Here is a 22,341-nt window from a genome sequence, read left to right as displayed (position 1 = left end):
CCAAAACACTGATGACTCATGGATCCAAAACGCTGATGACTCATGGATCCAAAACACTGATGACTCATGGATCCAAAACACTGATGACTCATGGATCCAAAACACTGATAACACCTGTAACCTTTTTTTTGCTTGTGAAATCATGGTTATCTGATTGGGGCTTTAGAGTTATTTTTTTTAACCCCTTTGATTCGTACCAAATTTATTTGTTAGAAGTCGAAGTAGTGGACAACGGCTTTTAAGGTTGGTTATCCTATACTTTAGTTGCTCTTGGATTTGGCCAACATACAGCCGGACAGTGCCGAAAGCTAGTATTGCAGAATTAGAACATTCTAGCTGTTGTCAGGAGCTGAAAATCATAGACTGCATCTGGATTCAAGCAAGTAAGTTAAAGGGGTATGCCCATCTCTAAGAATCTATCCCAATATATAGTAGGCATAATAATATTAGTGAATACCTCCAATTCGAAATGTAGAACAGTTCTTCTGATTAGTTATGTTGATTACCCCATTGCATTACATTGCAATAACTTGGGTATCAATGGTGACGACCACTCAGTGTCAGTTAGTTGTTAGTGGTCATAACCATGGCTATCTAAGCTACTGCAAAGCCCTGCAATTGGGGTAAGTGACATAGCGTATCAGACAAACTACTCTAGATTTCTTAATGGAGGTATTTTCTAATATCATTGCACCTATTACATATTGAGATAGGACCTTGGCTTGGAGATGGGAATACCCCTTTAATCTGTAACACATTCAATTAGTCACAAATTTCCCAAAAAGTTTTGATCCTGGTGAATCCAAGTTTTTGAGGATTCTGTTGACATAAATTCGGCAAAATGGTGATTAGCCAGTCATCATTTTAATGGATTCTGAGTGCAGTGAAGGGGTTAAATTAATATAATTCATTCTATTCACCTCTCCTAGATTTTCGTGTCATAACGTCACCCTTCCACGTGATTGCGTGAGGTCAATCATTGGCCTTAGGACGGACGAGGCAGTGCCGGAAAAACCTCTCCTCGCTTTATGTTGCTTTGTTGTCTGGAGAGACAAATTTTCATGGCAATCGGGGACTTTTGATTCAGATCGAATCTGATGGCAAAATCGAGTGAATCTTGGTAGCTTTGCTCATTTCTACTTCTGGGTACAATATACTGTTATTGTTTGGGCTTCTGAAGGCAATGTTATAAGGATACTGTCACAGGGTTACCGCGACAGAGAGGTTCCAGAGAACCGCAGCGCTCTGGGCCTCGTGCACACACAGTGAACAGAAGCTCTTCTCCTATATTTTGACCTGGCTGCTTTGTGCCAGCAGTGCAGGAGTTAACCTTATTTGCTAAGTTGCTGTGAGCTGGGTCTCTCAGCTGAAGTGGATTTTTGTAATCTCCTCCTCTATATAGACCCAGTCCTGACTTCAGCTATTGTCAGTGATCAGTTCTGCTGCCTGGTTTGGAGGTTGAAGGAGAGTGATATTTGGAGCTTGGAGGTTTATTACAGAGATTGGTGTCTGCTGTTTTGGTTGCTTGTTAAACCTGTTTTCCTTCCTAGTTTCTCCTTCTCTTCCCTTCTATGTGTACCCTCTGTGGTTGTGTGAGCATTTGGTGAGTTTGAGACTTTTAGTTACCTTGTCTGTATACCCTGTTTATTGTTGTGTTTATACACTGGTGCAGTCCTCCTCCCTGGGGGGGAGAGGGGGCCACTGATGGGGCCTGCACAGGAGACAGGGATACGCTGGTGGCTCAGGCCTCCTAACCATCATAGGTACCCCCGAGAAAAGGGAAAGCCAGGGCCCCATTATAGTGGCAGGGACAGGTGCGGGTCCCAGTATGCAGTCCTGCCCCTTTATCGCCGTTTACGGCGTGACATATACTATATTATATGGGTCCAATTATTCTATTTTTAATTGTTTTTTTCCGTATAAAAAAAAAATTGCCGGCACATTAAAAAAACAAAAACAAACTGTAGCCGCAGCAAAAAAAGGGACTTGTCTATAAAACGTACGGAAGGAAGGCTCCTTACAAAGTGTAATCTAAGGATCTGTAAGAGTGTGGCCATTGACTCGTACTGTCCTCTGACTTCATATTAAGTAGATGATACATATATCGTAAATGGATAGACATAGACTTCTTTTTGCTTGTTTTCCGAAGGGGTCATTAAAGGTTTTTTTTTTCTTTTTCCTCCCAACCTATCCGTCATTAATTAACGTTGCGAGCCCAGTTGTAAGCATAGATAGAGTTGCTTTCAATTAAAGTAAACTGCTGTAATAATCCCACACCTGTCGCAGCTGCCGTTCCCCTATGTGAAGTGTATTAATAGGCTTTATGTGCTGATAGACATCTCTGCAGCATGGAGGAAAAGAAGAGATACTCAACCAAGATGAATAATCCCCACACTACTTAAGATATATTTACTGGAGAGGGTTTGTGCTAAGAATGGTTTCATGGTCATCATCAGTCTTTCTTAAGATTTGCTGTTTAATGTTGGCCAACTGTGGGAAATCCGATGGTTGGGAAGATAAAAGCATTCCTTGTCTGTAACGAGTGAACAAAGGAAAATATGACTTTATTCGAAGAGTAAAAATGTCTTTCCAAAGAAATGTTCTACGTTAACTTATTCTATCAAAGGTAATAGGAACTGTTTTTTTTATATGGTGCTTCGAAAAGGTATTCGTACCCCGTGAACCTTTCACCATTTTTTAACGTTATACCCACAAACCTAGATGTATTTTATTGAGATTTTATAGTATGTGATAAGTCAACACAAAGTAGAAAGTAACTGTGAAGTGTAAAGGAAATGATTAGTTATTGATTTCATAATTATTTAAACATTATAAATCTGAAAATTGTGACGTACATTTGTATTCAGCCCCCCTGACTCAGTACTTTGTAGGACCACCTTATGCTGCAATTATAGTTGCAGGTCTTTTGGGGTCTGTCTCTGCATTTCTGATATTAAAACAAAAAAAAAAATCTCAGTGATCAGTATAGTAATATGGCCACCCATCTTCTCAATAAGCTCCAGCCATGGAGTCTCAGTTCCTTCATCTGTTGACTATCAACTATTTGGCCCTCACCAACCACAGCCCAGACACTGATCAGAGAAGTGGCTGTTCTCCTTCACCATAAATCTGCCATATAAGAAGCGCTCACAAGTTCTCACTAGGGTTTAGGTCCAAGGGGAAGGGGTTGTGTCATTATTCTTCATCTTTAAGGCCTTTTCTTGCTCAAAGCAGTGGAGACTTTAGTGTTGCAATGGAGCATTATCCTGAAGAAAAACTCTGGTTTTCATGAAAGATGTGAGTCGCCCGCCAGGGCCGTGGGGTACTCTGTACCGGGCCCAGTCAGCTTACAGCGGGATGTCACAGTGGCGGCGACCCGGTCCCTGGCTCTGAGCTCCCATGTTAATGGGAATATCTTTAAAGGGGTTTTAGGAATAAAGTTTGCTCGTGACGCCACCTGTGGCTTTCGATCATTAGGGACCAACGCTGCTAAAAGGGGTCCTCTGGGGTGATGGTATGGCAGCAAGATGGTGTAACTTCCCACAGGTGAAGTAGGTCCCCAGGGCTTCCCAGGTGTAGGGCACTGATGGTGTGATGGATTGTATGGCAAAGAACGAGGACACAGGTTTGCAGTCTTTACCTGGTTTACTGATGGTAGCAGTAGCCTCAGTCCAGGGTACCAAGTGCAGGGTATATAATGAGCGTGGTGTACTTATCCAATAGAATTAATACCGTATTTAGCAACTGGATAAAAATTAACCTTTATTAGGTATATTTAAAAAGCCAATAATTGGCACATTTGTATAGACCAAAAATAATAAGCAAACAAATAGGAACCCTAATGTGATACGTGCGAAATAGGTCTATCAAAAGTTATTAGATATCTTGCAAGGGCAAGTGTAGGTTCAAGGTTAATATGGATTGTCCCTGTAGACATAACCCTACCTGTCGCGGGGGTTGGCACCCTAAAAACCTTCGCATATGGCGCCCCCACTCCACGACGACTAGCCCTATTCAGTGACCCTACCAAATTTAGCGCCATAGGGGTGCTTTTTGTGTCCATACACCGATGCTTTGTTGAACTCTACTATTGTTGGCCCACATTCGGTGAGCCTATGGGAACAATTGTGGATTGGAAGTGACTTCTAACACTGGCAGTGCTGTCTGGTATCTGTTATCTGTTATTTGTTTTTATTTTGTTTCCCCATTCTGTGTAGGTAATAGGGCATGTATCACATTAGGGTTCCTATTTGTTTATTATTTTTGGTCTATACAAATGTGCCAATTATTGGCTTTTTAAATATACCTAATAAAGGTTAATTTTTATCCAGTTGCTAAATACGGTACCAAGTGCAGGGGTAGCTGTGGTCCGCCTGGCTTGGAGGCAATAGGGGATCCCTATCCCAGGTGGGGTCCATAAGCCTTTCCTTCTTGCGCTAGTTGGCGAGGTACCTGCTGCTTGTAGCTTGCTGGCAAAGTCCTCTCTCTCCTGTCCTGAGACAGATGTCTGCACAGTAGGCAGTGTGAGCCGTTTTACAGGGTCTCTATCATGACCCGGGCTTTCAGGTTACTGCTTCATCTCAGACTTGATGTGAGCAATTAACATACAGTCCTATGCCCTCTGGTTCTGCCGTGCGTCCTAGAGAACAACACAACATCGGGCTCCAGGTGCCCGGTTACTACGCTCTGGCTCTGAGGGTGTCCGGTGGTGTTTCCCCTCTGAGCCTCTTCCTCCACTGTGCTCCTTTCCTCTAAGTTCCTCTACGATTCATCCTCTCGGGTTCTGCTCCTTTCCTGGAGCTGCAGCTCGGTCCTGGAATTTTGGGAAAAGGGTGCCTCTTATAATCTGAAAAATACGGTAATGGCTTCCTGATCACTTCAGGTTTAATTCTTTATCTTTGGCAGATAATGTGCAACTCTTTTTCCAACTCTGTCACTGTAGGAGTTCCTCACTAACACAGTACAGTATGCTGCCACCAGTTCTTCATTCTATATGCCCCATCCGACAACAGGCTTATGTCGGTTCAGAAACCAACCCCGGGTAGCGTATATTAACCAACCGAGTATGTGGACACAGGGATTCGTGAATCGAGACAAAAGAGCAGCCCAAGATTAATTTGAGATTTAATTGCCGAAAGGAACACTAGAAGATACATCTGGCCGCGTCAGCGAACGGGCCTCCTGCCAGTAGAAGAACTGAGTCCAAAATGAGGAGCTGCCTATTATACCCTAGGCTGCACCCTCCCACATGCTATGCCAACCCCTGGGCTGTGCAGCCTCTTTCCTGCCATATCTGAGAGCATGGTTTTCCGGCTAGAACCATGAAAGCCAATAACTTTCCGTCCAACGCTCTAAATTGGATGGCGGTGGTGCCACTGGGTTCTGCTGGATTTTCTGTGCATGGAGACCTAATACGGCTACCGTATTTAATTCCTGGTAGCTATGCTTTATAAGTCAACAATGCTTAGATCTAGAGGTGGCTGCATGGTATGGGCTTGTGGGGAAAGGAATGCAGATTCTGATTATGTGCTCAGCTAGGTTCAGAGATATTGCCTTCTTTTATTATAGGTAATTTTCAAGATTCAATATCTGAGCCCTGTGCTCTTGAACCTGGGGTCTGCGGTGCCAATATCTGAGTCCAACAAAAGAAGCCAGTTGGCTGGTAACTGCACAAGAGTTTACACCCCTGTGATAATTGCTGGACTTGATGAAGGGGGCACAGGGTCTATTCCTTTTGCTAACAAACCCCAAACCCCTCCCCCCCCTTCCCGATAGCGTTTCAAAGGCCTATTTGCTTGAGCTAATAAAATAAAAAAAAAACATTAGTCAGCCTTCTCCAAGCAAGTGCCTTCACTGGATAATGAGGTGCCATTGTTTGATGTGTATTTGACTTCCCTTTTGGCCTGGGGGGATTTCCAAAGTTGGGGGGGCCGCCCGAGGTGGAGCAAGTATTTTGGGCCAAACTGTATCTGATAGGGAATTCCAAAAGATATCAAAATGATATCAATTGGATATAATTTTCCCATATCTCTCACAGGGGGCATCCTACTATGTGTGGGGGGAATGTACTGTGGGGGCATCATGCTGTGTTGGTTATTTTCTTGTGTGGGAACACAAGGGCTTCACTACGGACACTTTGACACATGTCCCTGTTTCCAGTTGGGAGATGCATTCGTATAGCTGACCCAATGTTTTGCTATGTTTATCTGTTCCTGGGAAAGCCGGGTGAAAACAATATGGCTGCAATTACTGCTCCTCCGTGAAGAATTATTTTACTTTTCCAGGCTCATGCTGTTTTATCCAGTCATTAATCCTGGCTGCAGTGATTATGCGAATCTGGAAATACCGGATGATGCCCACCCCCCTATTTTTATACCATCCTAGTGCCTTGTATATTGTCACTCTGTATATACGTCTCCCGGCTGCTTTCCTACTGCAGGCAGCAGTGCTGGCTGATTCCTTGCTGCTCCATAGGAAGGTGCATCCTTTCCTCTTTTCGTAGAAGCCTTGCAGTACAGTAAGGTGGCACGGCAGGGAAGTCTCGGGCAGCGGGCTATTATTTTGTCTCTGCTCATCTAGACGTGATGCCGGGGAGTCCTATGAGAATATAATCTGCCTGTTGAGATTTCCCTGTTTGCTGCCTGTGATTCCCCCTCTCTCTGCGCGGTGTAGTACGTCCTTCCCATTCCAGCTCGCTCCAGCACTAACATGTTGTGAATTCATTTGCTGAATGACACCGGCCTGGCTGCAATCTCCGTGCCCCGCCGGCGACCACAGACGGAGACATGACCAGGAGTTGTAGATGAAGCAGCCAGTTCCGAGATCGGCACAACGGTGAGTCAGTAATTATTACCGTGCATATTTATCTGTACACACCGCTCCCTATAGACATCACACGCCTTCTCCATATCTCACAGCCGCTGCCATGCAAGCCTCATTGTAAATTATGCAAAACGCAAATGTGCTACATTTCCAAGCTAGAGGGTCCCATCGGACTACACCTCACGGAAACCTTACATCGAAGGAACAACCATTTCTTGCCCTTTATCTCATACACCTTGATATAGTTGCCTCATCCCCTAGGTGGATGTGAGAAACCACTTTAATCTCTGCAACCCAAGTGATTGAATGCAGGAGATGATGGGAGTGTTGCCTCTCACCACCACCACCATCACCACCACTGTCACCACCACCACCACCACCACCACCACTGTCACCACCACCACCACCATCACCACCACCACCACTGTCATCACCACCACCACCACCACTGTCATCACCACCACCACCACCACTGTCATCACCACCACCACCACCACCACCACCACCACCACTGTCACCACCACCACCACCACTGTCACCACCACCACCACCACTGTCACCACCACCACCACTGTCACCACCACCACCACCACTGTCACCACCACCACCACCACTGTCACCACCACCACCACCACCATCACCACCACCACCACCATCACCACCACCACGATCGGGCTTGAAAAACAGAGTGTGCATGAATTTTTTTTCCTGTTTTCCCAACATTAGTGTTGCCATTGCCTTTTGTAGGAGTTTTTTTTTTTTACCAGGGACTTGAGGTGCACATAAGATTAAACGTGTAGGAAAATGGTGTCAACCTGGCCCACCGTCTCTCACCCTTAAGGTAGCATCATCGTGGTCATTCGTTAAAAACTCTAAATGGGTTCACGAAGAGTTAATCAGATTTCGATTTAGAGTATGAACCCCCCCAACTTGGTGCACGATGTAATGGACCCAACTTTAGGGCTCAGATTTGTGATTATGGGGCCAGTGCTTTGATATGACCCCCCAAAATGTTAGGGTTCCTTGGGGAGCTTCACTCCTAAACTTATTAGACCTAGGATCATCAGTCATCAAAGTCTCGTTTAAGTGGCAGCCCAGAAAAAAAGTCGTGGATCGCTGGTGTTAAGTGGAACGGTCATGAAGGCGCGACTTGTGGTGTCAGTCAATTATGAAGCGCCACCCTGTGACTTGGCAACACCCGATGCTGCAGTTTATCCTTGGTCCAAAGATTCGGGAACCAATAGAAATTTGTAAATGTCATCCTAATGCCAATCATCTAAGAAGTTGGTTATTGCCAGGAGCAAAGGAATAACCTAAGATGTTGGCCATCTGCATATCTTGGGCCAATATTGATTGCCGCAGCTCTCCAGTTTATGAAGTTGTCCGCCCCCTTGATATATTGAGTCAAGAACATTATAAGTAATGGTTTTATGGGAAGCCGATGTTAGTCTGAGCCATAAATATAGGGCGATGGATGAATATGGAGGAAGAGGCGGTCATCTCCGGTTCATCCTAATCTATGATACATACGATATACAAGTTTTTACAATTATTATAGGTGCAATAAAACTCAGGCAATTTCATAAAGTAAACATAAACTCGATCTTTTCCATCTTATAGGAGGAAACATATCCACACATTGACATTTTCACCAGTTTACATTTTTAGGGATTTTTAACGGCAGTCTGTAACACTATTCCTGCTGCCAAAAAACACCGAACCTTTAACGTTGAATTATAAGTCAACATCGTCATTCAGGATTTGGCAGGAACCAGCAGAATTCCTTTATGTAACAGGTGGCTATAATTATAAGACCTCCTATTGTTATGGTTTGGTTATGTAGCACCTTTAATTCCACAGCATTTTACAGACATTATCTTTGCTGTCCGCAATGGGGCTCACAATCTAAATTCCCTATCAGTATGTCTTTGGAGAGTGGCAGGAAACCGGAGAACCCGGAGGAAACCCACGCAAACACGGGAAGACCATACAAACTCTTTGCATATATTGTCCTTGGTGGAATTTGAACCCAGGACCCCAGTGCTGCAAAGCAACTGTGCTAACCACTGAGCCACCGTGCTGCATATGGTATTTTACCCCATTGTGATCCCAGTTCTCATTGACCCCTATGATGATCTTTGTGATGATCAAACTCTAAGATGATGCTTGTGACAGCTGAATCCCGTATTGATCCTAGTGGGTATTGACTACTGATCCCTATGATGATCCTAGTAACCACTGAACCCTATGAAGAATCTAGCTACCATTAAACCATATGGTAATTTTGGGCACCATTGAACTCCATAATGATCCTAGACATCATTGAACTCTATGGTGGTCCTAGTGACCATTGAACCGTATGGTGATCCTAGTGACCATTGAACCGTATGGTGATCCTAGTGACCATTGAACCGTATGGTGATCCTAGTGACCATTGAACCGTATGGTGATCCTACTGACCATTGAATCGTATGGTGATCCTAGTGACCATTGAACCCAATGTTGATTCTTGTGATCATTGAACTGTTTGATGATCCTAGTAACCATTGAACCGTATGGTGATCCTAATGATCATTGAACCCTATGGTGATCCTAGTAACCATTAAACCCTATAGTGAACCCAGTGTCCATTGACCCCTGTGAAGTTCCTAGTACCCACTGAACCCTATGAAGATTCTAGGTAATGTTAAACTTTATGATGATATTGGGGACCACATAACAGTATGATTTCTCTAGTGATCATTGAACCCTATGGTGCTCCTAATGACCATTGAACCATATGGTGCTCCTAGTGATTAGTGAACCCTATGGTGCTCCTAATGACCATCGAACCCTATGGTAACCTAGTGACCATTGAACCCTATGGTAACCTAGTGACCATTGAACCCTATGGTGCTCCTAATGACCATTGAACCCTATGGTGCTCCTAATGACCATTGAACCCTATGGTGCTCCTAATGACCATTGAACCCTATGGTGCTCCTAATGACCATTGAACCCTATGGTGCTCCTAATGACCATTGAACCCTATGGTGCTCCTAATGACTATTGAACCCTATGGTAACCTAGTGACCATTGAACCCTATGGTGCTCCTAATGACCATTGAACCCTATGGTGCGCCTAATGACCATTGAACCCTATGGTAACCTAGTGATCATTGAACCCTATGGTGCTCCTAATGACCATTGAACCGTGTGATGATGCATTTGATCATTGAACCGTATGGTGATCCAGGTTGGTTTTATGGAAAAGTCCCACATAGGATTGGGGCTGTTGGCAGCGAGGAGTTAAGCTATAGCCGAAAAAATATAACTTAAAAATAAAATCTACTCCAGATCAGCACTAAAGGTAGCACTTTCCATTCAACATTTCGAATTAAAGGGTTTGTAACGGATTAGAAAAAAACTGACTGCTTTCTTCCAAAAACAGCGCCACACCTGTCTACAGGCTGTGTCTGGTATTGCAGCTCTTCCCTATTCACTTGAGTTGAACTGAGCTGGAGTCCTTATTGCAAACTCACGGACAGTTTGTAGATGATGGTTTTCTAATCCAGTACAACCCTTTTTATATCTCCTGTCTTTAAATGATCCGTATTGATCGACTGGGGTCACGATGCGTCATCAGATCACACTGACCACGATGCCATTAAGAAGTATGAAATTTTAAGATTGTGTCGCAAATGTAATAAATGTGTGCGAAACAGGGGGCGCCATGTGCGCCGGCAGCGACCTCGAGCTATAAGAAATAATTAAGAATTCATTATAAGTAAAGATGGAATTTAATTACGCTCATGGATTTCCTTCAGGGGCAGTGACCAAAATAATCTGTGTCAACAGGACGTGCGGGGTCTGTCTCGGCGTTATGTGCGGTCGCTCGGGCTCGGAGGGAGAAGGAAAGGTTACATTCACATGGAATAATGGATACAATGTAACAAAGCTACAGCTACAGTCTCTCTTTACACATCCTTACACCCTGAGTAATTCTGCATCTTACATTATCACCTTGGGGGAGAGGTATTGGCAAGAAAGGTATTAAAGGGGATGTGTTAGAAGAACATGACCTGTTGTTTAAATTGGATTTTTGTTTTGCGTTTATTGTTTTTTTGTTTGTTTGTTTTTTTAATTTTGGCACTGTTTGTTTATTTTATAACACGATCTTGCACTACTCACTGGGGCTATTTTAGACTTGTACATCCTGACCTTCCAGGAAGAGATTTCAGCAGACTCATTATATCACAGACAGAATTATAATGACGGATAACACAGGACCCATCAATCACAATAGGTGGTTTCACAGCTCACCTCCTCCTCCTGTACAATGATTGATAACACTTCTATATACAGTAGATAACACAGGATCCATCAATGACAATAGGTGATGTCACAGCTCACCTCCTCCTCCTGTACAATGACTGATAACACCTCTATATGCAGTAGATAACACAGGATCCACCATTCACAATAGGTGATGTCACAGCTCACCTCCTCCTCCTGTACAATGACTGATAACACCTCTATATACAGTAGATAACACAGGATCCACCATTCACAATAGGTGATGACACAGCTCACCTCCTCCTCCTGTACAATGACTGATAACACCTTTATATACAGTAGATAACACAGGATCCACCATTCACAATAGGCGATGTCACAGCTCACCTCCTCCTCCTGTACAATGACTGATAACACCTCTATATGCAGTAGATTACACAGGATCCATCAATGACAATAGGCGATGTCACCGTTGACCCTGCTCCCCCTCCCTTTACAGTGACCGTTGCACAGGCGCATTAGGTGCCTCGGTACAAAACAGATTGCTGCTAATGTACATGTGTATTTCCTGAAATGAGAAGTTAAAGTATAAAAAGGCTCCAGTGGCCAGATTTGGAGAATTTCAAGATTACTTTTTTTTTTTTTACATTTTTAATACAGATTGTGATTTCGGGAAAAACATTGCTTAAATCAGGTTTTTGAGTTAAATGTAACTTTCGGTCAATTGTTAATTTTCTGATAACCTATTCCCTTTAAATAGTTGGGATTTTCTTCCTGTCCCTTGTACACCGTGAGGAGGCCCAGCAGTCATCTTCTTATCAGATGACGGGATTAATATGAAATGCGACTCTCTTATTATATAGCTAGAGGCCGATAAAGCAGGATCACAGCACTGACTACTGAGGATGATGACGGCTCCTCCTTCCCCCCTCTCACTGCACAGGTTGCACAGCATGCTCATTATAGGTCTTACTACCATATCCTCAGCTACTGTTCATGCCGCCCCAGCAATATGTCTGCCATTAAAATCATGTAACGAAAACATGGACAAAGATGAGAAAGATGTTCTCATGTATTTTAACCATTTGGAGATGGAAATATTTTTTTTTTTCATTTTTTTCACCCTAAAGATCCATCCCTTATTATTCATTCTGCAGACGCAGTTGTATGACGTCTTGTTCTTTTGATGGACGGGTTGTAGTTTCGAGTGACTTCATAAATTTAAAAAAAGTTAAAAAAAAAAAAAAAAATCAGCGTAGAATGAAATTGGAAATACACTGAAACATTGGTGATTTTACAATCGTAAAACTTACTTTGCAAAGTTTGATTATTACTTAAAAAAATAACCTTTCATAAATTTTTTAATTTCCTTCTCTCTGAGAGGTAGAACTTTTTTTTTTCCTTTTATGGTGTGCATCCTCAGCCCCACCCCTCTTGCTCAGCCCCACCCCTCTTGCTCAGCCCCACCCCTCTTGCTCAGCCCCACCCCTCTTGCTAAACCCCACCCCCTCACTAAGCCGCCAAGTTGAAAAATGTAGCATTACACAGTTCCAAAGTAATCAATGGTCTTTCCATGTATTGCATGAAGGTGCTAGGTGGAGAACACACTGAGATCAGTCCTGGATGGGAGAACCTTCACTCTTTTAACTCCGAAATCTCTGATAAGTTCTCTAAAAATGTGTTTCCTAAACCAGGCGAATCCTTTAACCTCATTGTCCGGTGTTTTTCTCACTGACCCTATAATACGTGGCCCCCACTGTGTGCGTAATTCTAGGTCCTCCACGTTTATGGCTCTAGCTTTGCCGTGGCGGTCTATAGAGGAGCTTCTGACACCGCGAACATCCTACTGGAATTACTGCTTAGATCTGAGAGGAGGAGGAGGGCAAAAAAGTGGCGTCTGATGCTCCAGATAGATTCTCTAATTCCCGGTTACCTCTCATGTGAACTCAGCCGCACATTTTTTATTTTTTATGCCTGGGTTGATGATAATGTAATGTGCGGTTCGTTATTTTTCTGCTATATTTGTTCTATGACAACATGTGATCGGTTACGGAAGTAAAAATCTGGGCTGACGTACAAGTGGCGCTTTTCACTCAATAATTTTCCCAGGTACGGGAGACGGTGTGCAAACCTGAATTTTGATGTTTGGAGGTGTACTTAAATTTTGCTTATTTTAAGTTTTAAAGAGAGTTTTTTTTTTTTGTTTTTTTTTTACATATATAATCAATGGCCTGACTGTATTTGTACTTGTCCCCCAATAAAAATGAGACCTTTTTTGTAGAGGTGCAATATACCAGTAATGAGAAATCTAGTGTAGTAGTCATATGCAAATAAGGCTGGAAGGGCACTGGGGGCGTGTCAATGCAGTCACTCTGCTAGTGCACTTCCTACCTAATTTGCATATTACTTCTACACTAGATTTCTCATGACTGGTACAGCAGATGCCTACAGAAAAGGTCTCATTCTAACGGGGGGATCGGCGTCTACAAAGCCTATACCACTACTGTTATATGTGAAAACTTCCTGACTGGTTCCCTTTAACTAAGTACACAAGCCCTAATGACCATTCTAGCCACTTTTCTGCTGACAATTGTGCCCAGTGGGGCCCCATTCTCTTAGTATGCAGGCTGCATTGGTGGAACATGAATATACTATACTTTTATCGCCTATCCTTTGGATAGGACATCCAATGTGCAAGAGGAGAATATCCCTTTAAGGAACCTTGCTGTGATAGGACTTCGCACCCAGGGTCTTCATCAACCGTCAACTGAATGTGGGTTCAGCTCATGGCTATCATCACCATCTTCCCCATACACATGTATGCTCAACTCAGCCAAGCGTGCACGTGTCTTCAGCAGAGAAAGAAGCGCAAACTGCTTGGGGACACCTCACCACATTGCTGATCCGGACATCATCCAAAATCATTTGGTCTGTTTATCCTTGTATAGTTATCTGAACCTGCTCTAATATAAGGGAGGGTCATGTACAGGAGGAGGAGGAGGTGAGCTGTGACATCTATAGTGAATGGTGGATCATGTGTTATCTACTGTATATAGAGGTGTTATCAGTCATTGTATATAGAGGTGTTATCAGTCAGTGTTATCAGTCATTGTGGATCCTGTGTTATCTACTGTATATAGAGGTGTTCTCAGTCATTGTACAGGAGGAGGAGGTGAGCTGTGACATCACCTATTGTGAATGGTGGATCCTGTGTTATCTCCTGTTTATAGAGGTGTTATCAGTCATTGTACAGGAGGAGGAGGTGAGCTGTGACATCACCTATTGTGAATGGTGGATCCTGTGTTATCTATTGTATATAGAGGTGTTATCAGTCATTGTACAGGAGGGGGAGGTGAGCTGTGACATCACCTATTGTGAATGGTGGATCCTGTGATATCTACTGTATATAGAGGTGTTATCAGTCATTGTACAGGAGGGGGAGGTGAGCTGTGACATCACCTATTGTGAATGGTGGATCCTGTGTTATCTCCTGTTTATAGAGGTGTTATCAGTCATTGTACAGGAGGAGGAGGTGAGCTGTGACATCATCTATAGTGAATGGTGGATTCTGTGTTATCTACTGTATATAGAGGTGTTATCAGTCATTGTATATAGAGGTGTTATCAGTCAGTGTTATCAGTCATTGTGGATCCTGTGTTATCCACTGTATATAGAGGTGCTCTCAGTCATTGTACAGGAGGAGGAGGTGAGCTGTGACATATATATATATATATATATATATATATATATATATATATATATATATATATAATGTCACAGCTCACCTCCTCCTCCTGTACAATGACTGAGAGCACCTCTATATACAGTGGATAACACAGGATCCACCATTCACAATAGGGGATGTCACAGCTCACCTCCTCCTCTAGGCAGTGGGCCGCCCCTTTAAATCTTGCCACCCCTCATGCAATTTTAGCTCAATACATGGTTTGCTTAGGTAAGTTTTCTGTTTTCTGTGCCCGGATTGCGGTTACCAGGAGGATCTGCTTATTTTATGCCTGCGGTTATTAGATTTATTTGCTGCCTCTGAATTCAGTGAAAACAAACAAATCTGTCGCCTGATATAATCCGAGACTTGTGAGCAAACGAAGCATTTCCGGCTGCCCATAGACCTACCAATTCTGCAAACAATACCACAAGGGGAACATGATTAGTTGTGTGGTGCCGAATCTATCTTATAAGATGATCGGAACCCGTGGATTTCTAATTTGTGTTTGATCATTTGATCGATTCACCAATTTGAGCATTGTAATTCTTGAGATCCAACTCCAGGGCAGTGCTTGCAAGGTCTATAGGAAAGAGCTTGTAAGCGCTGTGCTCCATGCTTAGGAGTTCAGCCACCGCTGGCAGTCTGCAGAGGTGGCTGGTAGTCTTGGCACAGAGCAGTAAACTATATAATGAATAATCCATCTGTTCTTGAGAAGAATAAGAAATAAATTGCAGAGTTGATTGATTTTTACAAGCATTTTGCAAACGTAACCATTTATCATGTTTCACCAGTGGGACGAGAACGCTTGTGGTAGAATGTGCCAGAACCTAGTTGGCGGCACATTTTGACATTTACTCTCCAAGCCACTTATTTCACATCATTTTGTAACAGACAATTAAAAGTAAACCTTAAAGAATTTTACAAACTTTTTTTATAATCTTTTTTTTTTTTACTTTTGGAGGGCGATGGTTGTTAATACCGTTATGTTATGTTGGAGAACTTGGATCTTGGGTTGTATTCCGACTTCTGTAAAAGTACTCCTATTCAAACTTTTATCCTCTTACTATATTGTGATCCTTTTATATAGCACTGTGTATTTACAATTTCCTTTTTTGCATTTCTACCCAGATAATTCTTCTCTTTCCCATTAGGTCTATGACATCAACTGACTAGCTGATTCCTTCTAAGCTCTATGTAGAAACAGGTCCGTTTTCCCTGTATGACTCATCAGTCACTAAAAAAGTCCCTGGCAGAGGGACAAGAAACTTTCTCTTTCTACATAGAGCAGAGAGAAGAGGAGAATTGGCTGGGTAGAAAGAAAAAATGAGCAATTGTATGTACACAGTGCTATATAATATGATGATTGTAATATACGAAGAGGACACAAATTTTGATGGCAGGCGGAGGAGGGCTTCTTTAATATCCTTTTAAGACACTGGTTTTAGCAAGGAGCCGTCATGAAGATTTCCCAAGAAAAGAGAAGCAGCAGCATCCAGCTCCTTGATAGTCGTCTCTCGGCCCCAAAATGCCAAATTCCATCATGTGAGCGCCATGACAGTTGGAAGAATACAAAATGAAGTCCATCCATCCAGCCAAGAGGTGGACTTCCAGGCAAAATGTCAGTCAACAAGTCGGCTCATCCCAAGGTTTTATCAGTTCTGGCGCGACAATGATGGCAGTGGAGGAGGCTCTTATGAATCATAATAGTGAATTCACAGACGTCCATGCAAGCACTGTGGGACGCACATTGCACAAGTCTGGAATGGTGGCCCGGAAAAAGGTGAAGAAGCCTCAACTTTAATATCATCATAAGAAGCGTCGGCTGAAGTTTGGGAAAAAAAGGGCGAAAAGTAGACAGGAGAAGATTGGAAATGGATGATTTGGAGCGATGACTCAAAAGTCAATAGACTAGGCTCTGATGGGTGGAAATGGGTCTGGAAGAATCAAGGGGAAAAAGGGGCTAATGGATTAAGAAATCGAAGGAACTTTCAAGTTTGGTGGAGGAGGAAGCCTGATGATATGGGGTTGTTTCACAGCCAAAGGCGTTGGATACTTGACCAGGATCGATGGTGGTCTCCATGCTGAGCTATATGAGAGTGTCCTACAAGACGAGTTACTTCGCGCACTTGAGTACTATGGGTATGAAATGGAAGACATGGTGGTCCGGCAGGACAACGACCTGAAGCATACATCGAGATTGGGTTCAATAACAATGTAGAGGTGCTGGATTGGCCTCCACCGTCCCCAGACCTCGACCCACTCGAACACTTGGGAGTAGAGGTGAAGAAAAATCTGTATACAGACCCAAGTGAGGAGAAGAGTGCACCAACATGGGGAACGTGAAGAGGAGACCTGGGATCAGATTTCGGTTGAGACATGCTTGAATCTGATCAAGAGCAGCCCAGAAGGATTCGGGCAGTGGTGAAGGTGGATTTACAAAATACTAACAACATAATAAAAATTAAAATTTAGATGTTTTGGACAATGCAGCGACATGACAAGAATCTGCATAACTAATCACATGCTAAATCGTTGCAAGTCAAACTTATGTATGAGATAGCCAAGATGATTGTCTATAAAATGATGGTGGTCTCACGTTCAGAGCAGTAGTGGAAGGTGAGATATGGAGCCTGAAAGTCAGAAGCTCTAAATAGTTATCATACACTGATGAGCAAAAGGGTAACTGTCTCTCACACAGCACACAGACATGAGGGATTCCTGCCCTGCTGAGCAGTGTAGCTGTGAAACCAGCACTGGGGTGGGATAAAATCCTTTTTAATCTTTCCCAAAGTGGCCCCACTTTGCGTGTTTCTTTTACAAAAATAAAAAATTCTAGCCCTTTTAATTCCTGTAGTCGTTTATAATGAGTACTTTGAAACTGATGCAAAGGGAGAAGATAAGAAGAAGAAGAGTGTCTAATACAGATATTCCCTGCTCTCATTGCTAAGCAACAGGATAAAAGTATGAAAAATAGGACAGTGTGAATTGCGGAACGGCATGGTTTCGGTAGACTAATATTAATGTTTCCAATTTAAGCCAGTAGACGGATTAAGCAATTATTCATGTTGATAGCTTATGCGTTTTATATGTATTTGATGTTAGTCATTTAAAGGGGACGTACCTATTAAAAAAAAAAACCAAACTGCTTTCTTCCAGAAATAGCGCCACACTTGTCCGTGGTTTATATGTTGTATTGCAGCTCATTTCCATTCATGTGAATAGGACTGAGTTGCAATACCACACATAACCAGGTGTGGCACTGTTTTTGGAACAAATCAGCCATATTTTTCTACTTATTTTCCCCCTCTTTAATTGTTCTCTCTTTAATTGTTATATCACTCCCCCTTTCTAGTGGAACATTCTGCAAATCAAGTTCAGAAAGGAGGTCTGACTAGTTCATCTCAACCATGCTATTGAAATAAAGTGTACTTGTCTTTTCACAATGCCTGCCAAAAAGAGTGTTCTTGCTGCCATCATCCCCCACAACAAGTTGAAATTGCATTTTAGGCAAATAAAATGTCCAAGAACTGTCCTGACTCATACTCTATAATTTACCATCCACTCCTTTCGAGTTGGTGCTTCCTCTGCATCCTGTCGGCACTATAGGTGCTGGAACCTACCTTCACCTCACGTATAAGCATGCATTGCTCATGCCATTTTCCAATGACTTGTCTGGCTTGTTTCTATTTTAGGCCTACATGTAGTTTACAGACAGGAAATGGCAGGAGGAGAGGGACAAAGACCTAACCCCACTTTAAAGGCAAACATACACCCCCACTTTATGTAACATAGTAACATAGTAACATAGTTAGTAAGGCCGAAAAAAGACATTTGTCCATCCAGTTCAGCCTATATTCCATCATAATAAATACCCAGATCTACGTCCTTCTACAGAACCTAATAATTGTATGATACAATATTGTTCTGCTCCAGGAAGACATCCAGGCCTCTCTTGAACCCCTCGACTGAGTTCGCCATCACCACCTCCTCAGGCAAGCAATTCCAGATTCTCACTGCCCTAACAGTAAAGAATCCTCTTCTATGTTGGTGGAAAAACCTTCTCTCCTCCAGACGCAAAGAATGCCCCCTTGTGCCCGTCACCTTCCTTGGTATAAACAGATCCTCAGCGAGATATTTGTATTGTCCCCTTATATACTTATACATGGTTATTAGATCGCCCCTCAGTCGTCTTTTTTCTAGACTAAATAATCCTAATTTCGCTAATCTATCTGGGTATTGTAGTTCTCCCATCCCCTTTATTAATTTTGTTGCCCTCCTTTGTACTCTCTCTAGTTCCATTATATCCTTCCTGAGCACCGGTGCCCAAAACTGGACACAGTACTCCATGTGCGGTCTAACTAGGGATTTGTACAGAGGCAGTATAATGCTCTCATCATGTGTATCCAGACCTCTTTTAATGCACCCCATGATCCTGTTTGCCTTGGCAGCTGCTGCCTGGCACTGGCTGCTCCAGGTAAGTTTATCATTAACTAGGATCCCCAAGTCCTTCTCCCTGTCAGATTTACCCAGTGGTTTCCCGTTCAGTGTGTAATGGTGATATTGATTCCCTCTTCCCATGTGTATAACCTTACATTTATCATTGTTAAACCTCATCTGCCACCTTTCAGCCCAAGTTTCCAACTTATCCAGATCCATCTGTAGCAGAATACTATCTTCTCTTGTATTAACTGCTTTACATAGTTTTGTATCATCTGCAAATATCGATATTTTACTGTGTAAACCTTCTACCAGATCATTAATGAATATGTTGAAGAGAACAGGTCCCAATACTGACCCCTGCGGTACCCCACTGGTCACAGCGACCCAGTTAGAGACTATACCATTTATAACCACCCTCTGCTTTCTATCACTAAGCCAGTTACTAACCCATTTACACACATTTTCCCCCAGACCAAGCATTCTCATTTTGTGTACCAACCTCTTGTGCGGCACGGTATCAAACGCTTTGGAAAAATCGAGATATACCACGTCCAATGACTCACCGTGGTCCAGTCTATAGCTTACCTCTTCATAAAAACTGATTAGATTGGTTTGACAGGAGCGATTTCTCATAAACCCATGCTGATATGGAGTTAAACAGTTATTCTCATTGAGATAATCCAGAATAACATCCCTCAGAAACCCTTCAAATATTTTACCAACAATAGAGGTTAGACTTACTGGCCTATAATTTCCAGGTTCACTTTTAGAGCCCTTTTTGAATATTGGCACCACATTTGCTATGCGCCAGTCCTGCGGAACAGACCCTGTCGCTATAGAGTCACTAAAAATAAGAAATAATGGTTTATCTATTACATTACTTAGTTCTCTTAGTACTCGTGGGTGTATGCCATCCGGACCCGGAGATTTATCTATTTTAATCTTATTTAGCCGGTTTCGCACCTCTTCTTGGGTTAGATTGGTGACCCTTAATATAGGGTTTTCATTGTTTCTTGGGATTTCACCTAGCATTTCATTTTCCACCGTGAATACCGTGGAGAAGAAGGTGTTTAATATGTTAGCTTTTTCCTCGTCATCTACAACCATTCTTTCCTCACTATTTTTTAAGGGGCCTACATTTTCAGTTTTTATTCTTTTACTATTGATATAGTTGAAGAACAGTTTGGGATTAGTTTTACTCTCCTTAGCAATGTGCTTCTCTGTTTCCTTTTTGGCAGCTTTAATTAGTTTTTTAGATAAAGTATTTTTCTCCCTATAGTTTTTTAGAGCTTCAATGGTGCCATCCTGCTTTAGTAGTGCAAATGCTTTCTTTTTACTGTTAATTGCCTGTCTTACTTCTTTGTTTAGCCACATTGGGTTTTTCCTATTTCTAGTCCTTTTATTCCCACAAGGTATAAACCGCTTACACTGCCTATTTAGGATGTTCTTAAACATTTCCCATTTATTATCTGTATTCTCATTTCTGAGGATATTGTCCCAGTCTACCAGATTAAGGGCATCTCTAAGCTGTTCAAACTTTGCCTTCCTAAAGTTCAATGTTTTTGTGACTCCCTGACAAGTCCCCCTAGTGAAAGACAGGTGAAACTGTATAATATTGTGGTCGCTATTTCCTAGGTGCCCGACCACCTGCAGATTTGTTATTCTGTCAGGTCTATTAGATAGTATTAGGTCTAAAAGTGCTGATCCTCTGGTTGGATTCTGCACCAATTGTGAAAGATAATTTTTCTTGGTTATTAGCAGAAACCTGTTGCCTTTATGGGTTTCACAGGTTTCTGTTTCCCAGTTAATATCCGGGTAGTTAAAGTCCCCCATAACCAGGACCTCATTATGGGTTGCAGCTTCATCTATCTGCTTTAGAAGTAGACTTTCCATGCTTTCTGTTATATTTGGGGGTTTGTAACAGACCCCAATGAGAATTTTGTTACCATTTTTCCCTCCATGAATTTCAACCCATATGGACTCGACATCCTCATTCCCTTCGCTAATATCCTCCCTTAAAGTGGACTTTAGACAAGACTTTACATAGAGACAAACCCCTCCTCCTCTCCGATTTTTACGATCCTTTCTAAACAGACTGTAACCCTGTAAGTTAACTGCCCAGTCATAGCTTTCATCTAACCATGTCTCGGTTATTCCCACTATGTCAAAGTTACCTGTAGATATTTCTGCTTCTAGTTCTTCCATCTTGTTTGTCAGGCTTCTGGCGTTTGCGAGCATGCAGTTTAGAGGATTTTGTTTTGTTCCAATCTCCTCACTGTGGATTGTTTTAGAAATGTTCTTAACTCCCTTCTGAGTATGTTTTCCTGGGTCGTCTTTGTTCGAGTCTAATGTTTTTCTTCCCGTCCCCTCTTCTTCTAGTTTAACGCCCTCCTGATGAGTGTAGCGAGTCTTCTGGCGAATGTGTGTTTCCCAGGTTTGTTGAGGTGTAGTCCGTCTCTGGCGAGGAGTCCATCATACCAGTAATTCACACCGTGGTCCAGGAATCCAAATCCTTGTTGTCTGCACCATCGTCTTAGCCAGTTGTTTGCATCAAGGATCCTGTTCCATCTCCTGGTGCCATGCCCGTCTACTGGAAGGATAGAAGAAAAAACTACCTGTGCATCCAGTTCCTTTACTTTCTTCCCCAACTCTTCAAAGTCCTTGCAGATTGTCGGTAGGTCCTTCCTTGCCGTGTCATTGGTGCCAACATGTATCAGAAGAAATGGGTGGACGTCCTTGGAGCTGAAGAGCTTTGGTATCCTATCGGTCACATCCTTGATCATCGCACCTGGAAGGCAGCATACTTCTCTTGCAGTTATGTCCGGTCTGCAGATGGCTGCTTCGGTGCCTCTCAGTAGTGAGTCTCCCACCACCACCACTCTTCGTTGCTTCTTGGCTGTATTTTTTGCTGTCACTTGTTGCTGTGTGCCCTTTTCTTTTTTGCTTGCTAGTATTGCTTCATTCTTAGGTGTGCCATCTACATCCTCTACAAAGATTTGATATCGGTTCTTCAGTTGTGTGGTTGGTGATTTCTCCATGGTCTTCTTGCTTCTTTTGGTCACATGCTTCCACTCATC

At 42.7% G+C, this 22,341-nt stretch overlaps 1 protein-coding gene across 5 annotated transcripts in view; it reads left to right on the top strand.

Annotated features, from left to right (window-relative positions):
- Positions 1 to 22,341, top strand: part of CDK14 (cyclin dependent kinase 14) — a 521,480-nt gene that overhangs the window by 87,707 nt on the left and 411,432 nt on the right. The window contains exon 1 of one of the 5 annotated variants that reach the window (XM_069729434.1): positions 6,112 to 6,834. The exons of 3 other annotated variants lie outside the window; for them this stretch is intronic. The gene's annotated coding sequence lies outside the window, so the exon portion shown is untranslated. Of the gene's footprint in view, positions 1 to 6,111; positions 6,835 to 22,341 lie in introns of those variants that run through there. One more of the 5 variants, XM_069729436.1, reaches the window with a different exon arrangement.

This window comes from Ranitomeya imitator, chromosome 6, assembly GCF_032444005.1.
Source record: "Ranitomeya imitator isolate aRanImi1 chromosome 6, aRanImi1.pri, whole genome shotgun sequence".
In the NCBI taxonomy this organism is placed as follows: Eukaryota; Metazoa; Chordata; class Amphibia; order Anura; family Dendrobatidae; genus Ranitomeya; species Ranitomeya imitator.
This window is presented reverse-complemented; position numbering and strand designations above follow the sequence as displayed.